This window comes from Trachypithecus francoisi, unplaced genomic scaffold, assembly GCF_009764315.1.
Source record: "Trachypithecus francoisi isolate TF-2019V2 unplaced genomic scaffold, Tfra_2.0 Lachesis_group9, whole genome shotgun sequence".
In the NCBI taxonomy this organism is placed as follows: Eukaryota; Metazoa; Chordata; class Mammalia; order Primates; family Cercopithecidae; genus Trachypithecus; species Trachypithecus francoisi.
This window is the reverse complement of record NW_022681474.1, coordinates 17334240-17350107: the sequence shown is the minus strand read 5'-3', so window position 1 is coordinate 17350107 and position 15868 is coordinate 17334240. Positions and strand designations below refer to the sequence as shown.

General features: G+C 42.1%; 1 pseudogene; it reads left to right on the top strand.

Moving 5' to 3' along the window:
- Nucleotides 1-1854: 1854 nt before the first annotated feature.
- On the top strand, nt 1855-8208 carry LOC117082221 (annotated as a pseudogene).
- The last annotated feature ends 7660 nt before the right edge of the window (nt 8209-15868 follow it).

The window sequence follows — 15868 nt, the reverse complement described above, 5'->3', positions numbered from 1 at the left end:
ATATTAAGGGTTACAGCTGGTTGCACTGAAGCTTTGTAGACATTCTCTAATACCTTATTTTTTGGAAGGAATATCTGTTCTGCTTGAATGATAGACTACATAATACATGTACTGTCAGGTACATTCATGGAAGGGACAGGCAGATGGAGTCATATGTTACTGGAGTCTTGATGAACAGATGTAGGAAATAATCCAAGAAATAAGAAAAAAGTTGATATTGAAAAGTGCTTGTTGAAGTCTGTAAATGTGCATTAAATTATGGCAGTAAAAACAGATACAGTGAAGTTTGGGAACTGGGGTCTAAATCCTGGAGTGCCCAGAATCATAGAGAACCTTGGTTAGGGGAGTAATTTTGTAAAAAAGCAAGAAGAGGCAGTGACAAGGCAAAATATATTTAAAAGCATTGCTGTGTCATTTTCTAGTTTTGTAATTTTGTCATATTTTTCAAACTGTGTTGATCATTTATTAAACTGATAAATAAACTATAATCAGCAGGATTATTATAAGGGCAAAATAAGGAAATATATGTATATCTGTAAACACAATGTCACAATGAATACAAAGTTACCCTTTTTATTTTTCCTGGACTTCATGTACAAATGGGTCAGTTAATTTTTGCTTATGACACCTAATTATCATTTGTACACAAATTATATTTAATTATCTTTATATTTTTAGCAGGGAAATAATACATGCATGTTTTCCCCCATCTCAAACACATGCATTCATATAAACATATGCATCTATATACCTGCATATCTATGTATGAATATACTCATGGACATCGGCTTTTCTCAGCAAATATGTATCATGATGATCAGAGATAGTGCAACTAACAAAGACTAATATAAACCATGATTGCAAGAATTTTAGATACCACCTTAGTAAAATATCAGATTGAGCTGCTAAATTTCTCTCAGCTCTAAGTCATTGTGTATTTTCTGAGGATCCTAGAGGATTGTGACTGTATACACAGGACAGAAACACCGTGACCCAGGGTACTCCTGCGAATTTCTGATGCAGGGGATTTTAAGGGCTAGAACAGCAGGATGGGAGTGTTGACCCTCCAAGTGAAAGAAATTCCTGAATTGATTATCCCCATACTAAAACAGATTTTTTTTTTTTGATACAGAGTGTTGCTCTATCACCCTGGCTGGAGTGCTGTGTTAGGATCTCGGCTCACTCTAGTTGCCTCCTGGGTTCAAGCGATTCTCCTGCTTCAGCCTCCTGAGTAGCTGGGATTACAGGCAAGCGCCACCATGCCCAGATAATTTGTGTATTTTTAGTAGAAATGGGGTTTTACCATTTTGGCCAGGCTGGTCTCAAACTCCTGACCTCAGGTGATCCACCTGCCTTGGCCTCCCAAAGTGCTGGGATTACAGGTGAGAGCAACCGCGCCTGACCCTAAAACAGATTCTCACTTGATTGATTTCCGAGTTCCAAGGGGAAATACAAAGGTCGAAATTGAGAGAAAGTAAAAGTGGACTAAGGCTTCAGAAGGCTGTGATTGGTGTTGGAGAAACATTGCTAGGGCATAAAGCTGGGATAATAAAATCTGAGAAACCCCACAGTGTTTATCTACAGGTGGAAATCATATTCCACATGTGGGCGGAGTCAGGGATCCCTGTGTTTTAAAGTCAGTGAGGGAATTGAATATCTGGACTTGTGTCAATAACATACAAAACTCAGTGCTTTCGATGTTCTCCTTCACAAGATACCTGTGTTCCTTCCTTGTCAGCACCCGTAGTCATAGGCTTCCTAATTTTGACCATGGGAAGAGAGGAGACGCCTCTGCGTGTGTGTGTGTGTTGGTTAGGCTGTGGTGCTGTCACACTTCAGGGAAGGTCTGGCTTTTCATCACAGGTTGATCTGAAAATTGTGTACAAGGCTGGTGTCTCACGTGTTCTTTCTCCAACCTCAGCTTTTCTTAGTGCCTGAAGTGTCTGCAAGTGGAAATCCAGAAGAAGACAGAGAGAAACTGAGTTCTTGACAATGTATTTACTAGTGAGTAGGGGATGCCTCTTTCTACTGAAATTATACCCATATTGCTGGCAAATGGGCAGTTTTCTCCAGTTTGCATGGGGGTTTCATTTTTATTCTTTTGTTTGTTTTTATGATGCAAAACCCACCCAGCCTGGGTGTTCCAAGTACAATCAGGAGACTTTCATGTATCTGGCCTCCAATTAAGTTTTCTGAGGACTCTAGGTTGGGTATCATGTATCGAAGATTCCTAAATTATCAATATAATTTCTAATATTACACTGCTTTATTCCAGCCCCTATTCAGGCTATTTACAAAAAAAGACATGAGAGGTCTCATTTATGTATTTCTTTTTCTTCTATCCATCCTATAACCTCACAGGGAAATAATTGACCCATTAACTGTACTGTTGGCTGAAATAGACTTAGGATTGTGATGAATGCAGGCAATAGAGATGCGTGAAGAGCAGATCACAGCCCAATAATGAGGCTGATGTTCTAGCAGCTGAGTTCAATAACTCCCGTGTGATAGGCCTTGGGCAAGAGCTGCACAGTGTTGAGGAAAAAGGAGGGTTTGATAAAATATATTTGTGCTTTTAAAAACTTTGCAAAAGGACAACTAAAGAAGTCATTATTATTCTTATCCCCATTCATTTTACCTTTTGATAATTAACCTTTTTGCCTTCTGGTAACTGAAAGTAACATATAAGAAATACAATTACTTCGGCCGGGCGCGGTGGCTCACGCCTGTAATCCCAGCACTTTGGGAGGCCGAGGCGGGCGGATCACAAGGTCAGGAGATCGAGACCATGGTGAAACCCCGTCTCTACTAAAAATACAAAAAAATTAGCCGGGCGCGGTTGCGGGCGCCTGTAGTCCCAGCTACTCAGGAGGCTGAGGCAGGAGAATGGCGTGAACCCGGGAGGCGGAGCTTGCAGTGAGCCGAGATCCGGCCACAGCACTCCAGCCTGGGCGGCAGAGCGAGACTCCGCCTCAAAAAAAAAAAAAAAAAAAAAAAAAAAAAAAAAAAAAAAAAAAAAGAAATACAATTACTTAATTATGGTTGCACACTCAGGAGAAGGAATATAGTAGATTGAGTACAATTTAGGGTTCTGTGGAAATGCTTTATAAGGGCTGGTTAGAAAAAAATAAAATAGTAAAGAGGCCTTTTTAGCCCTGAACAAGCAAAGTGACAAGGTAAAGTTAAAAGAGAGGCAGTGATAACTGATGTTTGGATTGTCCAGAGAAAGTTGAGAACAGGAGGCTTCATATCACAGGAATCATCAGACTAAGACTTCCTCAGTATCGCAGCCTCAGCCGTCTTGTCTTGTGCTGCTGGACTGTCTTTAAGCCTTGGCCTGAACACCTGAATTACATAACATTAGAGTGACTATATGTATGAATTGAATCCTATATTCTGTGTAAAACTTCTTCAGTTTTGAAGAATGCTGGAGTCTGGTTCATTATTTTCTAACTTTTTCGTGAATAAGGGACCAATGACCTGTATTTAATAAATATTTGCTAGATAGGAAACATGTTTTCTATTACTTCTTTAGATTATTCTAAGCACATAATAGGTCTTTTAACCATTTGATTGGTGAGAAACCTGTGGTTCATCTAGAGAAATAATTTATTTAATCACACTGTCATGTTTAAAAAGTAGTAAATCATGGTTATTTGCCTTGTGACAATTCTGTAATTTACTTGAAATTCATAGTAAATTTGTTTTATTTATGAAGGTTCAAGTGAAAATTTTATCATCAGTTATGTACAGGTGATTAACGCATTACTGAAAATTATCTGGGCTATATTTTGCCACACCTCATGCGATATTTCTTTATAGTAAAGTTGAATGGATTAAGAGTGGGTATGTCTCTGTGAGTGAATCTGAAAGGCAGATACCAGCTTAGTATTGAGAATGAACTGGCTGGAACCTAAAACACTGAGTGTTCTGCATACCCAGCTCCTACCTATGTCATCTCAGGCTTCCTCCTCTGGACATTAAAAGAGATTCTCTGCCTAAACTAAAACGTCTGTGATGTTTTAGAAGAAAGTGACTTTTGAAGATGTAGCTATTGACTTCACCCAGGAAGAGTGGGCCATGATGGACACATCCAAGAGAAAGCTGTACAGAGATGTAATGCTGGAAAACGTCAGTCACCTGGTGTCCCATGGTGAGTCCCTCAACATTCATATACGTATGTAGACACACATTGACTCATTCATTCAATAAGTGTTGGAACAGCTTCCCCATATCTCACTCTAATCTCTTCTCTGATTCTCTCACAGATCTTATCTGAAAAAAGTTTGAGCTCTCTAAATCTGCCTGAAATAAATATCTTTATTTTATTTTATTTTGTTTTATTTAGTTTGTCACTCAATTAGAATGTAATCTTGCCGGGCGCGGTGGCTCAAGCCTGTAATCCCAGCACTTTGGGAGGCCGAGACGGGTGGATCACGAGGTCAGGAGATCGAGACCATCCTGGTCTACACGGTGAAACCCCGTCTCTACTAAAAAATACAAAAAACTAGCCGGGCGACGAGGCGGGCGCCTGTAGTCCCAGCTACTCGGGAGGCTGAGGCAGGAGAATGGCGTAAACCTGGGAGGCGGAGCTTGCAGTGAGCCAGGATCGCGCCACTGCACTCCAGCCTGGGCGACAGAGCTAGACTCCGTCTCCAAAAAAAAAAAAAAAAAGAATGTAATCTTGACAAGGATTTCATGGTTTCCTTGGTACTCAGTCTCTAGTACTCAGAACAGACCTGGGAACTTAATGAATATTTTCAATGTATTAAATTAAATATTTTCTAAATAACTCTTCTGCTTTAGTCGCTATGCTTAGGCTGAGACCAATTAGTGGAAACAATAGCAGTATCTTTTCTGTATAGAACACCAATTATGTTTGTAAATCAAATTTTTTTCATGTTCTGCATGAGAATAATAATAAACATACTGTGCAGAGATTTAATTAATCTCTTTCTGAAAAGACTGTGTATTATGCATTGTGTCTTGGAACTTAGGCATGGACTCAGCATTCATAGGTCCTGATTGTTTTAAATTTCCTTTTCCCGATGGACCTTTCGTTTGGATTTATTTTCTAGTCTCACGTTGGGTCAGAAAAATCCTGGGGAGTTTTCTGTGTTCTAGGTCTTGTGGCCTGAGCTGACCTTCACTGTTTTTATTCTTCCTTCATAGCCTGCCTTACAGTTGGTGATAATGCACATTTATTGACAGTGAACTCAAAATACATGTACTGTTTCCACTAACAGGGTACCAGACAAGCAAATCCTATGTAATTTTGTAGCTGGAGCGAGGAAAAGAGCCCTGGCGGGAAGGAAGAGAATTTCTCCAAGGCCAGAATCTGGGTAAGCAACAGGGTCCTGTGCTCTAATAGGAGGAGGGGCTTTGTCAATGAATTATATCAGTCAAATATTAATTAGCGGTTTTATTAAATGAGTGGTAATTTCTAAAATGTAGGTTAAGCTACTGGAGCAGAATTCCTTAGATGTTATTATCACTTTGTTCATATGTCAGATGCTACTCTTGTGTCCTCTTGCCTTTTCTTTTACTTTTGGGAAAAGGATAATTCATGTACTTGTTGGGGTTAAACTGTCACATGCTGACTCTTTTCCCGATAGCCCTGTGAAGACTATCCCTCTATTTACCTGCCTGATATCTCATCTCCATTGTAACTCCTTTCACATTTTAATTTTAAAACTCTTTTCTAATTGCTGACGCTGTACAATCTGTTTCTTCTATTGAAGTATTTTCTTCATTTGACACATTTGCCACATCTAAGTGTCAATTTTTGAAGAAAAGTAAATGGGCCTTGGGGTTTTTCAAACAATTTTATTACCATAATACCAAGGTAACAATTTATTTTTCAATTATTTCAGACAAGGAAAGTGCCCTTAAGAGAAAACACACGATATCCATGCATCCTATCAGAAAAGACGCATCCACCGGTATGACAATGGTGAGTTTTATAGCTGTGTACACCAGTCATCGAAGTTAAAGACCTGGTAATGGGTTAAGTTAGTAATGACGCACAGTCACCTGAGTGTAATTAGGCTTGCATTAAGTGCTTTCTAAGCAAAAAAAAAAAATTGATACTTTGAATTCAGTGAATAAAGTGACCTGTGTTCTTTTTTTTTTTTTTTTTTTTTTTTTTTTTGTTGAGACGGAGTCTCGCTCTGTCGCCCAGGCTGGAGTGCAGTGGCCGGATCTCAGCTCACTGCAAGCTCCGCCTCCCGGGTTTACGCCATTCTCCTGCCTCAGCCTCCGGAGTAGCTGGGACTACAGGCGCCCGCCACCTCGCCCGGCTAGTTTTTTTTTTTGTATTTTTAGTAGAGACGGGGTTTCACCATGTTAGCCAGGATGGTCTCGATCTCCTGACCTCGTGATCCGCCCGTCTCGGCCTCCCAAAGTGCTGGGATTACAGGCTTGAGCCACCGCGCCCGGCCAAGTGACCTGTGTTCTAAACCATAACATGAGATCTTTAAAATAGAACAAGTGCATATACATTGCTCATGCTCAGACTTTGAAAGATATTGATATCATCACAATTAATGGAATAACTCTGCAGTTAGGATCTTACAAAAGAGAAAAAATCTGTGTCTGCAGGAGATAATGTGTATGCAAGTGTCTAATCGAGAAAAATGACGAGACAAGTCTCAATCATTTTAGGAGATTTATTTGCCAGAGTTAAGGACATGCACCTGGGGGACAGGTGTATATCTTTCTCCAAAGGTGATTTTTTCTAAATTTAACGGGGGAAAGGGTGGGATATTGAGAAGTACACAATTTTCATGTAAAAGGTGGGTAGAAAAAAATAGTCATTCATGCATTTTTCTGACTGAGTGAATCTGGATTTTGTTTACATGAGATGACATAAACAAATGAGGCAGAAGAATAATGCAGGAAAGCTACATTTTATATAAGACAACATAGGCAAAATGGGGCAGGGAAACAATCGGATATGCATTTGTGTCTGGTGAACTGGGGATGACTGCACCTGTAAAGACAAGCTATCAGTTTGCATTGCCATGGTGTAATTTTAATAGCTCATGAGGAATTTCCTTGTGGGCAAAATTTGGGGGAGGCATGTAGCTTTTCCTCTTGTAGCCATATTTTTTAGGAACCAGAAGGGGGAGGCAGATTTGTGTGACCCTGTTCCCAGCTTGATTTCTCCCTTTGGTTAAATGAGTTTGAGTTGCCAAAATTTAATTTCCTTTCACACAAGTAACATTGGAAAGATTTCAACTGGGCTCTACCACTGAATGGTTGGTCTAGGATTCAAAGGTGGTGAAATGAATGTATAGATGTATGTTGGTAAATCATTAAGAGCTTTTAATCTTAGTCCCTAAAGGAGAACTCTCTCATTCTGGAGGATCCCTTTGAATGTAATGATTTGGGAGAAGATTGCACTCACAGTTCCACAATGACTCAGTGTTTGTTACCTCAGAGTGGAAAGAAACCCTACGTCAGCAAACAGTGTGGAAAATCCCTTAGTAATCAGTTGTCCCCTAAACCACATAGACAAATTCATACTAAAGGTAAATGGTATCAATGTAACATATGTGAAAAGGCCTGTACTAATTGCTTTCACCTTAGACGGCACAAGATGACTCACACTGGAGAGAGGCCACCTGCATGTCATCTATGTGGAAAATCCTTCACTCAGTGTTCTCACCTTAGAAGACATGAGAAAACTCACACGGGAGAGAGACCGTATAAGTGTCATCAGTGTGGGAAAGGCTTTATTCAATCCTTTAACCCTCAAAGACATGAGAGAACTCACCTTGGATAAAAACGTTATAAATGTGATAAAAGTGGGAAAGTCTTTAGTCAAAGCTCTGGCTTTAGAGGACATAAAATAATTCACACTGAAGAGAAACCACATGCTTGTCTTCTATGTGGGAAAGGCTTCAGTCTATCTTCTGACCTTAGATGATATGAGAGAACATGCACTGGAGAAAAGCCATATGAATGCCATTTATGTAGGAAAGCCTTCAGTCAATGTACTAATCTGAAATAACATCAGAAAATTCACCCTGGAGAGAAAATCATAAATGTCTTCACAACATATTCTGACTTTAGATGATATGGTGTTAGGAGTGACGAATGTAAGGAATATGGAAGAGACTTCAGCTGTAGTTGTAACATCTAAACATGCCAAAGGACTCACATTTTGAAGAATTACTGTAATCAATATGGACATTACTTCAGTTACCTTTACTCTTCAGTCCACATCAATAAATTCATATGGAAGAGAAATTGTACGACATGTGTGTACCAAAGACTTGTGAGTGATCTGATCATAAATGACACGAGAGAGCTGAAACTGTCAACATAATAAACTAAAAGTCTTCAGCAACAGTTTTAATAACTTAAAATGTGTGGGATTTCAGGTAGAGAATCTCCAGCTCTGCGTTCAGTGTGAAAATGTTTTTATGTGCAATTTGTTGTCAAATAACGTAAGAAAACTTTACTTGGATGAGCCCTTTAATTGTATTTTCTGTGAATAAACATTCAGCCAAGCACTAGGCTTGATCACAAGAAAACACAGTGATAAAATGCTGCTAAAATGGAAAATAAGAGAGGAAATCCTTTATAAGCTAAATAAGAAGGGAAAGTCTTTCCAAGGGCAATGAATTCTCTTGGAATACCAAACACTTCTTACTGGAGAAGTTATGCCTTGAAAAATCATGAGAAATCCTTTCTTCACAGAGTAACACTTGTGGCACATGTGAGATTTCACACTGGACAAAACACGGTTAGCATCTTGAAAGGAGAAGATTCTTTAGTGGTAATTCATTTCTTAGTTGACACTAAGTTTCTCACATTGAGGAGCTATCAAACTTGAAAATCACTGTGGAGAAACCTGATAGATTTCTCATCAGAAAAGTGAGTCAAGAAGGGGGACCTCGGGGGGCGGAGCAAGATGGCCGAATAGGAACAGCTCCAGTCTCCAACTCCCAGCGCGAGTAACACAGAAGACCGGTGATTTCTGCATTTTCAACTGAGGTACTGGGGTCCTCTCTCTAGGGAGTGCCAGACAATTGGTGCTGGTCAGCTGCTGCAGCCTGACCAGCGTGAGCTGAAGCAGGGCGAGGCATCGCCTCACCTGGAAGCGCAAGGGGGAAGGAAATCCGCTTTCCTAGCCAGGGAAACTGAGACACATAACACCTGGAAAATCGCGTAACTCCCACCCCAATACTGCGCTTTAAGGAAACAGGCACACCAGGAGAATATATCCCACACCTGGCCGGGAGGGTCCCACGCCCACGGAGCCTCCCTCACTGCTAACACAGCAGTCTGCAGCGATCTATCCGCAAGGCAGCAGCGAGGCTGGGGGAGGGGCGCCCGCCATTGCTGAGGCTTAAGTAGGTAAACAAAGCCGCTGGGAAGCTCGAACTGGGTGGAGCTCACAGCAGCTCAAGGAAACCTACCTGTCTCTGTAGACTCCACCTCTGGGGACAGCCCACAGCTGAGGTCCAATAGGGAAAGCAGCGGGGGCTGGTGCAGAGGCGAACGACTCTGTCTGACAGCTTTGGGGAGAGCCGTGGATCTCCCAACGCGGAGGTTGAGATCCGAGAACGGACAGACTGCCTGCTCAGGTGGGTCCCTGACCCCTGAGTAGCCTAGCTGGGAGACATCCCCCACTAGGGACAGTCTGACACCCCACACCTCACAGGGTGGAGTCATCCCCGAGAGGAAACTTCCAAAGGAAGAATCAGACAGGCACACTCGCTGCTCAGCAATATTCTATCTTTGGCAACCTCTGCTGCTGATACCCAGGCAAACAGGGTCTGGAGTGGACCTCAAGCAATCTCCAACAGACCAACAGACAGTCCTTCTGACTGTCAGACGGAAAACTATCAAACAGGAAGGACACCTACACCAAAACCCCATCAGTACGTCACCGTCATCAAAGACCAGAGACAGATAAAACCACAAAGATGGGGAAGAAGCAGGGCAGAAAAGCTGGAAATTCAAAAAATAAGAGCGCATCTCCCCCTGCAAAGGAGCGCAGCCCATCGCCAGCAACGGATCAAAGCTGGTCAGAGAATGACTTTGACGAGATGAGAGAAGAAGGCTTCAGCCCATCAAACTTCTCAGAGCTAAAGGAGGAATTACGTACCCAGCGCAAAGAAACTAAAAATCTTGAAAAAAGAGTGGAAGAATTGACAGCTAGACTAATTAATGCAGAGAAGATCATAAACGAAATGACAGAGATGAAAACCATGACACGAGAAATACGTGACAATGCACAAGCTTCAGTAACCGACTCGATCAACTGGAAGAAAGAGTATCAGCGATTGAGGATCAAATGAATGAAATGAAGCGAGAAGAGAAACCAAAAGAAAAAAGAAGAAAAAGAAATGAACAAAGCCTGCAAGAAGTATGGGATTATGTAAAAAGACCAAATCTACGTCTGATTGGGGTGCCTGAAAGTGAGGAGGAAAATGGAACCAAGTTGGAAAACACTCTTCAGGATATCATCCAGGAGAACTTCCCCAACCTAGTAGGGCAGGCCAACATTCAAATTCAGGAAATACAGAGAACGCCACAAAGATACTCCTCCAGAAGAGCAACTCCAAGACACATAATTGCCAGATTCACCAAAGTTGAAATGAAGGAAAAAATCTTAAGGGCAGCCAGAGAGAAAGGTCGGGTTACCCACAAAGGGAAGCCCATCAGACTAACAGCAGATCTCTCGTCAGAAACTCTACAAGCCAGAAGAGAGTGGGGGCCAATATTCAACGTTCTTAAAGAAAAGAATTTTCAACCCAGAATTTCATATCCAGCCAAACGAAGTTTCATCAGTGAAGGAGAAATAAAATCCTTTACAGATAAGCAAATGCTTAGAGATTTTGTCACCACCAGGCCTGCCTTACAAGAGACCCTGAAGGAAGCCCTAAACATGGAAAGGAACAGCCGGTACCAGCCATTGCAAAAACATGCCAAAATGTAAAGACCATCGAGGCTAGGAAGAAACTGCATCAACTAATGAGCAAAATAACCAGTTAATATCATAATGACAGAATCAAGTTCACACATAACAATATTAACCTTAAATGTAAATGGACTAAATGCTCCAATAAAAACAAGAAATGGGGAAAGGATTCCCTATTTCATAAATGGTGCTGGGAAAATTGGCTAGCCATAAGTAGAAAGCTGAAACTGGATCCTTTCCTTACCCCTTATACGAAAATTAATTCAAGATGGATCAGAGACTTAAATGTTAGACCTAATACCATAAAAACCCTAGAAGAAAATCTAGGTAGTACCATTCAGGACATAGGCATGGGCAAGGACTTCATGTCTAAAACACCAAAAGCAAAGGCAGCAAAAGCCAAAATTGACAAATGGGATGTAATTAAACTAAAGAGCTTTTGCACAGCAAAAGAAACTACCATCAGAGTGAACAGGCAACCTACAGAATGGGAGAAAAATTTTGCAACTCATCTGACAAAGGGCTAATATCCAGAATCTACAAAGAACTCAAACAAATATACAAGAAAAAACAAACAACCCCATCAAAAAGTGGGGAAAGGATATGAACAGACATTTCTCAAAAGAAGACATCCATACAGCCAACAGACACATGAAAAAATGCTCGTCATCACTGGCCATCAGAGAAATGCAAATCAAAACCACAATGAGATACCATCTCACACCAGTTAGAATGGCAATCATTAAGAAGTCAGGAAACAATAGATGTTGGAGAGGATGTGGAGAAATAGGAACACTTTTACACTGTTGGTGGGATTGTAAACTAGTTCAACCATTATGGAAAACAGTATGGCGATTCCTCAAGGATCTAGAACTAGATGTACCATATGACCCAGCCATCCCACTACTGGGTATATACCCAAAGGATTATAAATTACTCTACTACAAAGACACATGCACACGTATGTTTATTGCGGCACTATTCACAATAGCAAAGACTTGGAATCAACCCAAATGTCCATCTGTGACAGACTGGATTAAGAAAATGTGGCACACATACACCATGGAATACTATGCAGCCATCAAAAAGGATGAGTTTGCGTCCTTTGTAGGGACATGGATGCAGCTGGAAACCATCATTCTTAGCAAACTATCACAAGAAGAGAAAACCAAACACCGCATGTTCTCACTCATAGGTGGGAACTGAACAATGAGATCACTTGGACTCGGGAAGGGGAACATCACACACTGGGGCCTATCAGGGGGAGGGGGGAGGAGGGAGGGATTGCATTGGGGAGTTATACGTGATATAAACGTTATGCACATGTACCCTAGAACTTAAAGTATAATAAAAAATAAAAAATAAAAAAAAAGAAATGATGTCTATGTAATAAAAATAAGACATTGGTTCTCCTAAAAAAAAAAAAAAAAAAAAAAGAAGGGGGACCTCTAGAAAAAACTCTTAACACATAGTTTAGCAAAATAATTCAGAAATTTGAGAAAATGTCTATTCATAAAAATGCAGCACATAAATGTATAATAGCAAAGTGACCTGGGCATAAATTGAATGCAGAATTATATAAGAAATCTCATTAAACATTTCCAAAAGATCAATACTTACAAATATTGAAAGAATACAATCGGTTGTTGAAAAAACGTAGTGTGTTGGTGAAGTCCTTCTTTCATTTTCGCAGCCCTAACAAATCGATTTGCATCTGCACTCCTTGGCTTATGGGTGGAGATTCCAGCCCAACTTCTGAGTCTCCTCAGTCTTCAACAGCTCTTTCCTCACAGCTCACCTCCCTTTACTTCAGTGTCCACTAAAACCAGTTGTTTCCATCCAACCCTGGAACGGACACATCGGGGATCTTCAGCCCCACTTGTCAGATTTCTCAGTGTGTCGTTGCATAGATTTAGCAAGGAAATGGAGGCTGTATCAAAGACACCTAGTATATGCATTTGGGTGTCCCCAGCACTTGCCTCTGTCTCTGAGTAGTTACCTGGGATCAGAGAATAAGGCAGCCCTACTCTTCCATCCCTCAGAAATCTCTTGAAATTTTGTCCCTGAAACCTCTCTAAGTGGAGGTAGCAGTTCATCTCATGACACGCCAAAGTTTATTCAGGTAAGTCCTGAGTTATTACACAGAGACAGACACAGCTGTGTTCCTTTTACTTCTGTCCAGAAGATAAAACACCAGCATGATAAAACAGCCGAACCCGTCAGCCACCATGCAAGCCTTTCCTATATTTGATTCAATGTACTTTTCTAGAAGCAAAATGAAAGTTCTCACAGAGGGGGCCTCCTCTGCCTTGTCCTCAGAATTGTAAAATGTATTGTCCATCAAGGAGCCTCAGTACTGAACCTAAAACTCAAGAGAAAATGTTTCCTGAATAACAAGTGGGATGATGACTTGAAATTTTGCAAAACAGGCACAATCTTAATACGATAGGCCTTACTAAGGCTAAATGGCCTTATCCATGGTTGAAATGGACACATCATTATATTAAAAAATCTCCACAGGTGATTGATTTTACTCTGCAGCCAGGGTTTATGTCAAGTGTGAGGATAAAGAGCAAGAAATTCGAGCCCTTGGCAAACTGGTTGGAGAGGCAAGGATTGTGTCCAGGCAGAGCTCATAACATTATTTATTGTTTAATCTATTTAATTAAATATGTAATTTACCCTCAAACTATGGCTGACATTATATGTAGTCCTGAGCCACATTAAGATGTACTATTTGTGCTGTGAAATTCTACGGATTTGACAAACGCATGGTGGCAGATCTCCAGCATTAAAGCATGACACAGAATGCTTCTCTTATTCAAGCTCTTCTTCCCTTCACATAGAGGGAATCAATCGAGTTTTGCATACTAACTTTCAAATTTGTTTCTTTATTCCCATCTTCTTTAATTAAAGCACAAGATATCGTACTCAATTTCCATTTGATCTTCCAAAGGAAAGGTACTGAATAATCCACACCTGAATTTGAGTGATTCAGACTAAGGTCCACGGCTAAGCAGCAAAGGCCAAACATCCTGTGCTGCCACCTCATGGCCGGCAGAGGGCAATGAAACCCATCGGTCCGGCCATGCAGGGCGCATGCGCCGTCTCCTTCCCGTGGTGAGTCGGGTCTCCACGGAAGACCTGAGTTTTCTTTACTCAGCGTGATGGAGGCGCCGCCACCCTGGCTTTCGTGCTGGGGCCTCCGGGGAGGTTCCGGGTGGGGTCGTTGAAGAGGCCGCTCTTTTTGCTAGGCCCAAGATGGCGGGCCCTGCGCAGACCCCGCTGTTCCGCGCCCTGAGGGCATCGGTATCCCGTTGGGGCCGGATGTCCCCGCTGGGCCCAGAGCATCCTTGGCGCTGCCCTCGCATGGCCGCGCTGAGGCTGAGGTGGCGTGGGGGGCCCGGGCTCCGCGAGGAGCGGCGGCAGCGAGGGCTGGAGGACCCGGGCTCCGGGTCTCCGGGGCGTCTGGCTTGGGGTGGGACTGAGCCCATCCCGGAACTGGGACTCTCGGGCTCTGGTGCGGGTGGATCCTGGGCAGGCTCAGGACCAAGTCCCTCTCCTTCCACCAAGGAGCGCCCAGAGGCCGGCGGGAGCTCTATCCAGGTTCACCTCCTCCTCCTTCAGGTGTTTACTTTTCCTTTATTTCTGTAAGGCCAGAAATTGGCGCCATCCTTCACATCGGTGAATCGGGACCCCAACACCCATTACCTCAGGTTTATTGTTACTGCCATTAACGGCGTTGGTGGCATTATCACTAAGATCATCATTGTTGTTATTGTCATTCATGATTATTAGCAGATGTGTTCATCATTTTGTCTCACTTTTTTTTTTTTTGGTGATTGGTTTTGTATGACGTTGAATCGAACTTCTTTAATCTTGACTAGTGTTGTCAGATTCCTGAAGAGCATTCCGGAGGACAACTCCTGCCTTTAGTGCAGCCACAGAATTTCGTGGGCACAGGAGAGCACCTAGAATATTCCCGTTTCATTGCACAGCAGCTTTGGGAAATGGTGGCTGCCTGGCTCTGAGATGAGGTGGAAAAGACCGGATACTTGGGCAAGTGATAGCACCTCCACTGGTGTTTTTATGAAGCCAAGTGCACTGTCTCCCACGTAGACTTAGAATAAAATCTGATGGCTCTAAAAGGCCATGTTTGCCCTTCCTGGACTTCCTGGGAGCCTTTAAACCTTGTGTGGTTCCTAGAGTGGATAAGTTGCCATATCTGTGCCTCGTATGGCAGCACCAGTCTTTTCTCGGCCAACAAGGGCACTTAGAATGTTTCCAGAAGCTCAAGCATGCTGTCTCTGTTCCTCCCTTCTGTTCAATGGCAATTCACTGGGTCCCTGGCTGACATAGAACATCCTGCAGAGGGATGAGCTTGGGTGACTTCCTGGCCAGTCTTTCCAGGTGGTTATCTTTGAAAAACTTGAAGAGACTCACAGAGGCCATTCACTGGTATTTCATGACTGCAAGTGGGGTTTCTGGTTCCTTGAGTTTACTTAGAATATTTGAATGGCTCTGAATGGCCAAGAAACCCTCCCTCGTTTTGGAAGCTGCCAAAAGCTATTACTGGGCCTCTGAAGAGTCCTTAAAATTTTTCCTGGTACAGCTGAGAATAGGAAACTTTTCCAGGTCTAGCCCAACCAGCTCAGGTCGAGTCCTGAAAAACTGGTGGGTGTTGGGGGAGCTCATCTTATGAAAGAGCAATTGGTGGCAAAGCTGGGTCTCCAGGACAGCTGTGTGTGTATATGTCTGCAGAGCATGCCTTGTAGTCATCTTTAGTACTGGACACCATTTGTGAATGGATAAACTATATTCCTTGCTGTACAATAATGAAAAATCCGTATTAACAATGGTAGTAATAAAAATATTGATGAATATTAACAGGAATGATGATCATCATGATACTGGTGCTAGTGGTAATAATAC